Here is a 10321-nt window from a genome sequence, read left to right as displayed (position 1 = left end):
CCCACATTAATTATGGTTAAGACAAACTCACGGGGACACACAAGGTGTTTAAGAAAGGCCTATAGGGCCTTTAAAATCAGGAATTCAGCTTTGCCTGCAAATCCTAACAGCAATTAAGCAACTTTATCCTAATTGGTGGACAAAAATAGGTTCTGGGGATTAAAAGAGAATTATCTCAAGATTGCCAGACGTTTAAATATGAATATGGTTTACTTAAAGGCCCTGCACACCCACACAGGTGTCTTCAATAACTCTGGCTAACTGGACCTTAAGTCAGGTTGAAGCTGAGTGGAGCTATGCTGGGAACTACATGATGTCACCAAACTCCATGAACTAATAATGATAGGCCTTTTTCACAGCAGACATTTTGAGTTGTCATTAGTGCACATTAACAATGGCTCCATTCTATTCAAGTATCCCAGTAAGTCACAACAGTGTGACAGTCAGGCAGCATGCACAATGCTAGGCCCCCAAAACTGAAGCAGATAAATGGAATTCAGTCATTTTATTATTTACACCTGTGCTTTTCGTGTGACCTATCAAAATATCTTCCATGAAAAAGACGTATAATATCTATAACGGTGTAAATAGTCTTATTTCCCAGTACTGAAGATAAAGTTGTGCCCTGTTACAGCTTTATCCTGACAAGTATGAGCTATTTGTCAGGATAAAGCTGCTCAGCTGACATCTCATAACCCTGTGTATATGTACGTTTGTAGCTGTCCTGTGAAAATCATGTATCTCCCAGAAAAACAGCCCTGTTTAGCTTTGTGACAGTGCATTTTTCTGTAATCCAATGGTAAGTATTATTTAGCTTAACAAGTAGGTGAATTGTTTGTAAACTCAAAAAGGAAATTAATGTTTCAGTTTGTATGAAAAATTCAAAATCACCAAATTTGGAGATCCATGGTTTTTCACTGGCCAGCGATTATAGAACGCATTTATTGTAATAGCCAGAGGTTTTGAACTGGCAACCCAAAAATCACACCATTCATGTTGAATGTATTACTATTGCCCCATATGACCAGCAGAGGGAGCCCTACTCTTTCATTAAAAAATATTTGACTCGTCAAAAGTACATTCAATCCCTTTTTGGGATTAATACCTCTCTCATTAGGTTTCATTGATACATCAATAAGATGTTTAAATCACAAGATTCAGCTAATTGCAGAACTATTAAAAATAATGAATTGTTTAATGCATGAATAACAGTAACTCTGATGCATCCGTTATGTCACATTATGACAAAATGATCAATTCCCCAAACACCAAAATCTGGTATTTGCCAAAAATGTCAATGAATAACACAGTGCATAGAAATATATAAAGGCTGTTTTACCCCACAGTTACCCTTTAACAACAAAGCATTTCAATTAGACAAAATGAGACGCGAGACAAAAATAAAACAAGTCACTGTTATTTGAACTAACCTAGTGATATTTGAGCAAGGATTTACTGTTCCTGGCTGAATGTATGCTAATCTCCGCTCATATCGCTGCTATTTGCCAGACTGTGCAGGCTTACCCCCCTCTGGACCCCCAGTAAAATGGCTGCTGATTGGTGCACAGAAAACTGCAACCATGGCAACCAGCTGTTTGGCAATTCCCCTGATGGAGGAGGTGGAGGGAGCCTGTAGGTATATATTCCCAAACTCACACACTGACAGACAGACAAACACACACTTCTGGGCACCTCTGTGGTGCCTGATGGGGTTGGAGAAGGAAGGGATGGGGAGATTCTGATCACAAACAGGGAACTTTACTTATTCAACCCTCTTGTATAAGGTTTAACCCAAGCCCCTCACCCCCCTACTTATTTTTTAGACAAACCCCCTCCAGACAAAGCCACCCCCTGCTCGTCCTCTTAAGTGTTTAGTGTCTGTTTTTGTGTTTGTGCTTGATTTTTATTTGCTGCTTGTGTCAGAAGCCGAGAAGGTTAGTCACGAGGTACAGAGTTAAGTCAGGTGGTTAAGCCTGGGGTCCTGTTCAGGGTCGTGTACGTTTGACTGTGTTCACATGTGCATGATGAAAGCCTCCCCGAACTATCTGTAATTTGTTCCCAAAGGAGAGGGATCTTGAGATTCTCCCTACACAGGAATAAACCCACACCATGAAAAGAATATATACGCTGAGTGGCATAGAGTGTTTACCTGCTGAACTGATGTGAGGGAAGGCACAGAAAGATTTTGTGTGTTTGCTTGACCTAAATGTGTACAAGATTTGAAGGAAATGGATGTCAGACATTTCCACTTTGGGATGCTTATCCTCTGTTGATTAACGCTCAGGGCTCTTCATGGAAGATCAACTAAGGCTGGGGGTGGGCTGCTGAGGAATAAGCAGATCGAGGAACTGATTGATTTTGAGGACAAGCAGCCTCTTGGCTCTTCACTGATTTATTTGGATTAATTTGTGTGCTTATGCGTTTGTGTACGCGCTTGCACAGGACCCAGAGCATAGGCTCTGGGTCAATCCCTCCTCTGGAGGAGGGATTCAAGGGCCAGGTGGGAGACTTGGGGCGGACGGCCCGGGGGCTGGACAGGTGCGGAGCTGGGGACCTCGGGCGGACGGCCCGGGGGCTGGACAGGTGCGGAGCTGGGGACCTCGGAGCTGATCCCCCGAAGTCCGCGATGGAGACCGACACCATCCGAAGACCAGACAGAAGACCGGCAGCGAACACCGAGAGTCACAGGAGGCCGGCGGCGAACACGGAGCCCTTCTGGAGGCCGGCGACGAAGGCGGAGCCCTTCTGGAGGCCGGCGACGAAGGCGGAACCCTTCTGGAGGCCGGCGACGAAGGCGGAACCCTTCTGGAGGCCGGCGACGAAGGCGGAACCCTTCTGGAGGCCGGCGACGAAGGCGGAACCCTTCTGGAGGCCGGCGACGAAGGCGGAACCCTTCTGGAGGCCGGCGACGAAGGCGGAACCCTTCTGGAGGCCGGCGACGAAGACCGAGAATCTCTGGAGACCGCCGGCGGACGCTGAACCTTCCGGGAGGCCGGCAGCAAAGCCCAAGAGTCTCTGGAGGCCAATGGCGAGGACTGACCCCTTCTGGAGGCCTGCCCATCCACTCAGGGACCAATGGCGGTACAGTGGGGCCGGGAACCGGCAACGAGACGTCAGGACGGGGAGCCGGCGACTGGATACCAGGGCGTGGAGCCGGCGACGGCGGGACATCAAGACAGGGTGGCGAGGCGGTTGGGCCTGGAGCCGGTAGCAAGGCGGCTGGACATGGAGTCGGCTCTGGAGCCGGTAGCAAGGCGGCTGGACATGGAGCCGGCTCTGGAGCAAGGGGCTGCTGCGACCCAGCAGGGACTGGAGCAAGGGGCTGCTGCGACCCAGCAGGGACTGGAGCCGGCGTGGCAGCAGGACATGGCACTGGCGACTGGACCTCCGGACATGGCGCCGTCTTCGGAACCTCAGGGCTGGGAGTACGGAGCTGCTGCGATCCAGCCGGGAAACGAGTCGGCTGCGATCCAGCAGATAGTTCAGGGAACTGCTGCGATCCAGCCGGGAAACGAGTCGGCTGCGATCCAGCAGAGAGTTCAGGGAACTGCTGCGATCCAGCCGGGAAACGAGTCGGCTGCGATCCAGCAGAGAGTTCTGGGAACTGTTGAGGTCCGGCGGAGAATCCAGGGTGCGGCTGATATCCAGCGGCAGCGACGACATGGTGCGGCTGCAATCCAGCGGCGGGGGCGAGGACAGGGTGCGGCTGCGATCCAGCAGAGACAGGGAGGAATGGCTGGAGCCATCCAGCAGAGACCGGGAGCGATGGCTGCCGCCATCCAGTAGATACCGGGAGCGATGGCTCCTGCCATCCAGCAGAGACAGGGAGTGGTGGAGAGTGACCGGAATCTGTAGGCGAGGTGGTGCCGGCTGTTGAGAGCTGGGTGGTGAGTCGGGAGACCTGCTGGGTTAGCTGTGTGATTTGGGAAACCATGGCCTTTCTGCTGTCTGTCAGAGTCTGGAGTAACTGTTCGTGCTGGCCTAGCAGAACCTCTCTGTTAGCCAGTGCTAAGTGGTAGGGTGCTACCTCCGGGTCTTTACCTGCTGGGTCCATGTTTGGTCGGATCATTCTGTCGTAAGGGGTGCTGTATGGAGGTATGTGGACCCAAAAGCAGATGACAAGGAAGCGGTCTCAGGGTGAAGTAGCCGGATGACTACCGTGTTTATTGTTGGGTGGAATGCAGGCAAGAACAGGCAGAGGTGAGCAGACAGGTAATGAGCAGACAAAATCCAAAATCCAAACAAGGTCCACGGGAGAACAAAGAATCCAACACAACTTAGAGACAAGGCTCGGCAGGAACAACACCATGTGTACAACAATAATCCAACACAGAATAAAGAAAAGACCAAGACTAAATACCCAAGGGGAGGTGAGACAACGAGACACAGGTGCAAACAATCAAGGGAGGACCAACAATCAAAACTGGAGGGAAAACACAGACAGGAAGTAAAAACACAAGACACACAAGGGAAGGAGACTACTACAAAATAAACCAGGAAGTGATACACCAAAACCACCACAATCAGCGCAGAGGTCAGATACGTTTCTAGACTAAGCAGACTGGTTTAACAAGAAGGATCGACAATCCAAGGACAAACTGCATCTTTTTATATCTGGTATTAAAGACCCTTAAAACTTGGTTTCAAATCTTACAGTATGTCTCTCTATATAACATTAAATGTTCATTACTAAATAAGCAACAATCAGAGTTTAAGTTTGTGAGAAAAAAACATCTTTAGGCATTATTTAATGGTTTTATTCAAGAGTTTAATGTTCAAAAACTCAAGTCAGTCTGATTCATTAGGACTGTGTAGTTGTGGTTTGATCAGATTTGATTGGCAGTTTCTGGCAACATGAGTATATTTTTTTCAACCGAGCCCCGCCCACTTCAAACCAGTGTGAGGAACACAGACAAAAACACAAATATGCAAATCCCTAATGTGAAATAACCAAATTTGTTCTAGCTTTGGCAGAAAATTTTGTGTTCATGCTGGACAAAATCGCTCATAGTAAGAAGCTGATTGAGATCATGTGTTTTTAGGGCTTTTAAAGTCTCTGATGAGGGCAATATTCTTTAACTCAAGCTGCTTTGGAGGAGAATATGGGAGATCCCCAAAATCATTATTGTTTTTACCACCATCAGAAACTTTAATGAAAAAATTGGTTTTGTGAAAGTGAGAATCCCACATCTTTGAACTTTGAGTGTCATGTAAAATTAAACTTTTCATTTGTATTTACATTCTGTGCTAGGTTAAAGCATGCTCTGTAATGCGCCTGTAATTTGCAATATTTCCAACAGCACGTGAAGGCAGCATAGCAGCTAATTATGTGGTGCTGAACAAGTGTAAAAAAATCTAGGAGATAATGAGGTCAACAATGCATAGGCTGCAAAAATTCACTTCAAACCAGCTTGCAGAGACAAGCCGCTGTGTTGACGATAGTAACACATTGCCACCTACAAAACACTCATCTCATCAAGTAAACAGATGTCAGTGTAGTGGTGATATCACTTTAGCAATGGATATTACAGCTTAGCTGCAAATTGTTCTTGCATTAGTCTCTCACAAAACAAGAATGTGCTTGATTTTTCATTCATTCAGTTTTGCAGATGTTCTAATGATGGTGAAATCAAACGTAAACTGGCGATTACTAATGAAGCACATTACTGTACATGTTTAACTGCTCTTATCCAGCAACCCACATGCTCTAATAGCGCTGCATTTTCTTAGTAGAGATGAAAGCAGATGATTACCTGTTATTGTCATGAATGCACCACCCAGTACAGTATATACTGTAACCTGGTCTTCTTTTTCCCTTCTGTTCCTTTATCTTATCACTTTTCCTTTAAGACTGACTCCATCTGCCCCTTTGTCTCTGTTGCTACTTCGGTCTCGGTCGCCCATCTCTTCATAGCGACAAATCACTCGTGTCATTGATTTGACAACTGAGACCAGTTTCTTTAGCCTTGCTGTAAATTTTTTCCTGATCACGTTTATAAAACAAAGGAAACCAGTAAATATTAATGCTGCTTTAATCTACCATTCTATGGTTTGATATTGGTCATTGTTGTTATTATAAGGAAATATACGTCAGTCTTTTTTTTCTTTTGATGAGATAAGATCATTATGAGATGACATCTTTATGTATGGATCAAATAAGACCAAATCTTAAAGGGACAGTTCACCCTAAAATCAAAAATGTATATTTTTCCTCTTACCTGTAGTGCTATTTATCCATCTAGATTGTTTTGGTGTGAGTTTTGGAGCTATCGGCCATAGAGTCTGTCTGCCTTTATTGAATATAATGGGACTATATATAGTTCCTACATGAAACTGCTCACAACAAGGTCTGTGGATTGTCTTGAGTAACCAGGTCGAGTTCTGGAAAGAGACATTGCTGTTGCTGTTGCACTACAGGTAAGAGGAAAAATATGCATTTTAGAGTTTGGGATGAACTGTCCCTTTAAACATTGTTTGCGGTTCAAACCTGTTTCTCTCCTGTTACACATTTCTGTTGTTGTATGTACACTTGTAAGGGCACTAAGCATGTCTGTGTTGTTTTGTTAGCATGATGATAATAGCCTCTTTAATTATCTCTGTCTCTACATAATTCACTAGAAACAGATGGCATAATGGAGAATGATCTGAACTCACCCCCTGCAGATAGACAGATCCCCCACCAGGACTCCCACCATGTTGTCTAAATAGACTTACCCTGCCTTGAGCACACACACACACACACACACACACTCAGCTGTGTACTGCATGCTGTATCTAGGTATGAGATCCTTTACAGCTGACCAAGCTCATCCCTCTGGGTATGCACAGAAAGGGCCAATCGCAACAAAGAAAACAAACCTCAAAAACAAGCAGTTCATACACAAACAGGCCAGTAGACATATGGCTATGTGACCCAAGTAAATAGTGCTATTAATTCTATAATCCCTCCGGTGGTCGCATTGGTATTGTCTACACTGTGTTTATAACAGCAATGTTTACTGTCTGACAACCAGGCATTTATTGCGTTGGGCAGGCATAGGGGGCTGCGTATCTATAGAGCATTATATACACATCTAGGATCTGTATGCATCCGCCATATTGTCTACTACTTGTCTATTCTAATGATCTGGGATGACAGAACATTCACCAATGAGCACTAATGGTGTCTATAACAATGTTTGGCTTCTTAAGAATTTATCTATAATAATGTTATTATTAATGTACAACTATAGTGTATAACCCCACAAAGGAGCGTGGGTTGTTTGTTCTTTCCTGAAAATGTGTACTTGATTATGGATCATAATGTTTCATTAACACTTATCATCATCATGTTAGTACTGAGATTGGGAAACTGGCTCTTAAATACGATGCTCCACACAAGCGGAACAATCTGCAGAAGCTTGTAAAATTAGACAAGCTAATCCCTTTTAATACATTTAAATCTCTTTTGACTGACATAGAGCAGCAAATTGAGTATTTTTACATTGTTGTACTGGTACAGGATCTAAGTTAGGCTTCTGCCATTGTACACACCATCTACTACTAGTGACGACAGTAGTTACTAAAGTGAATATTAGTATAAACGCTTTTAAACTTGATCATGCTGTTGAACTGCTGCAGACTGCTGCAGACTGCTGCACTAAAGCAATTCCCATTTATTCAGTCAAATCTGCTGTGTGTTTGCCTCCAGCTGTAGTAGTAGTAGTAATAGTAGAAATGGTCAATGTTGGCAACAAAGTCTGTGTGATGTTGTACACGCCTACATCTTTTTACGCTTGAAGAGCAAGAGTTGTAACATTTATGTCTGGAGTGCTGGAAAATTTAATGGGCTCAGTGTAGTGAAATTAAATATATTTCCCACGAGATACACTACAGGTTCTGCACACACACACACACACACACACACACACACACACACACACACACACACACACACACATATATGCTGCGTAAGTGGAACATGTGCATGTGTGTTATATAGTATTTATAGAGTCAAGAAAGGAAGTTGTTCCCAGGGATTTGGTTGTACTTAAGGTTGAAGTAGAATAAAATATTCAGTAAATGTGTTGGAAATTACTCAGTTTGGCGTAACTTTTCTCTGGCCCTCTTTACAATGCACTTTATTTGTTTCCAGTCATGTTCTTGTCATACTAGATCAATTGCAGGTTATGAAGGGGATGGTAGGGAGAGAGTCCTCCTTACCCACAATGCAGCAGGTCTAGTGTGGGTGGTGGGTAGTGGGTAAATACAGCTCTGTGTCATGGAGGTGACAGAAGAAACCCCCCCCCCCCTTTCTCTTTCTCTCTGTCTGGGTAATAAGTGATGCTGTATGGCTGAATTGCCTGTCATGTGAATGAATGAGCAGGCTACAGCAGCTTGACACATCACCCCAGCATTTATCTGATGCTGCAGTTGGGTTCCACAGCAGTGCGTGTGTGTGTGTGTGGGGGGGGGCAAATCTCGCTCTTCAGTCATATACAGTATCTCTCTGTCTTTTTTCCATTCTCAATCTGTCCCCCTTCTCTCTCTTTCTGTGTCTCTGAAGTATTGGCATGATGGATCACTGTATCCACAAAGGAGAGGGGGAAAACATAGTCAAGTAGAAGGAGAGTAGGGGGCATATAGGATCAAGAGAGAGAATGGAAAAAAGAAGAGGGGGATGGGAAAACATAAAATTTACAGTAGGGTCTGCTGGGCTATTTCACATTAGGAGATAGGATGTATTGCTTATTGTGTTGCTTCAACATTTACAGTGGCTTCAACAGTATAAACTGATAACAGCTCATAAAAATGGCACGTCCTCACTCTGGCCAATCTCATTTCATTTCATACATCCATACAATTTCCGTTCTTCTGTCAAACAATTGTCTCCATTCACATCAGCTTTAATATTCTGAAACGTCATGACCAAGAGCGACTCGAGGACAGTGCTGGTGTGAGATTCACTGGTGTACAGCCAGCTGACTGAACCAGGCAACACTGGCTGGCGGGGGGAAGCTCCCATCCTTAACTATTCTCCTCACATTCACCTTGCAGTCCCAATTATTCAAGGCAGCGTGCACGAGCGCTCCCTGCCAGCCAGGCCCAGCTGTGAAAAGTGGGTCATGGAATTTAAAGGCACACACAGCCTTCTTGCGCTGCACAATCGCTGCGCTGGCACCGCTTTGGCTTTCTCTTCCTACCAACGCGCAGAAGCAGCAGCAGTGTGTGTGCAATTCTGTTTCCTGCAGTGAAATCCACAAAGCTGTTTGGGAATGTGTGTCAGTGAATTAGTAGACATTCATTATCACGTTCTCTGCAGGAATAAAAGCTGTGGCACTTTCACCAAGTGCGTCTCTCTCTGTCTGTCTCCTCTGTAAACCGGCCTATATTCTTACTCATGACTTCCCTTTAAAAATACAAGTATATGAGCTTTGATTTGCAATGATCATGCTACTTTAAGTTTCATTGTGGTAATTCTTTCTTAGCACCCTCACACACTTAAATCTGTCTCAGAGAACACTTTCTACCTAGCAACAACGTACAGTAGGCCAGTAGGCTAGTCCATATGTGGCTAGACATGCTGCAGAGAAAGGTTACTCATGTGCACATTGAGCAATAATGTCATACCCTGATGAGCTCTTTACTGAATCAGACAGTACACAGGACTGTCCTACTAAACTACTGCCAAGTTGTGTGGCACCGAGAAGGAACACATTGGCAACCACAAAGCTCTAATATGCCCCTTGTGCATAAACATACATATGCACATACCAGGGACCACACACAAATCTGAATAATGGCATATACTCAAGCACACAAATGCACCTATAAAGACATAAACACTCATCAGGCTTAATTTGACATGTTGGGAAACACGCGTATTCGCTTTCCTGTCGAGAATTAGATAGGAGGATTGATATCACTTTCATATCTGTCCTGTAAATATGTCTACAGCCAGCAGCTGGTTAGTCTAGCTTAGCATAAAGACTGGAAACAAAGGGAAACAGAAACTTGTCTTTTTTACACGTAGGTTTTTGTAAACAAACAAGATATAACGTGTTAATTAGTGAGCTTTAGAGTTGCTAGTAGTTGTTGTTACCTTTGGATAGAGCCAGGCTAGCTGTTTCCCCCTGTTTCCAGTCTTTATGCTAGGCTAAGCTAACCGGCTGCTGGCTGTAACTTGGCTGTATATTTACCTGACAGACACTCTTCTCATCTAACTCTCGGCAAGAAAGCAAATAAGCATATTATATACAAAATGTCAAACTATTGCTTTAAATAAGGCACATAGACACACATTCTTTATCCATAAAAAAATAAACAATACACAGGGAAGACA

Source organism: Siniperca chuatsi, linkage group LG16, assembly GCF_020085105.1.
Source record: "Siniperca chuatsi isolate FFG_IHB_CAS linkage group LG16, ASM2008510v1, whole genome shotgun sequence".
Taxonomy (NCBI): Eukaryota; Metazoa; Chordata; class Actinopteri; order Centrarchiformes; family Sinipercidae; genus Siniperca; species Siniperca chuatsi.
Note: the sequence above shows the minus strand (reverse complement) of the source record.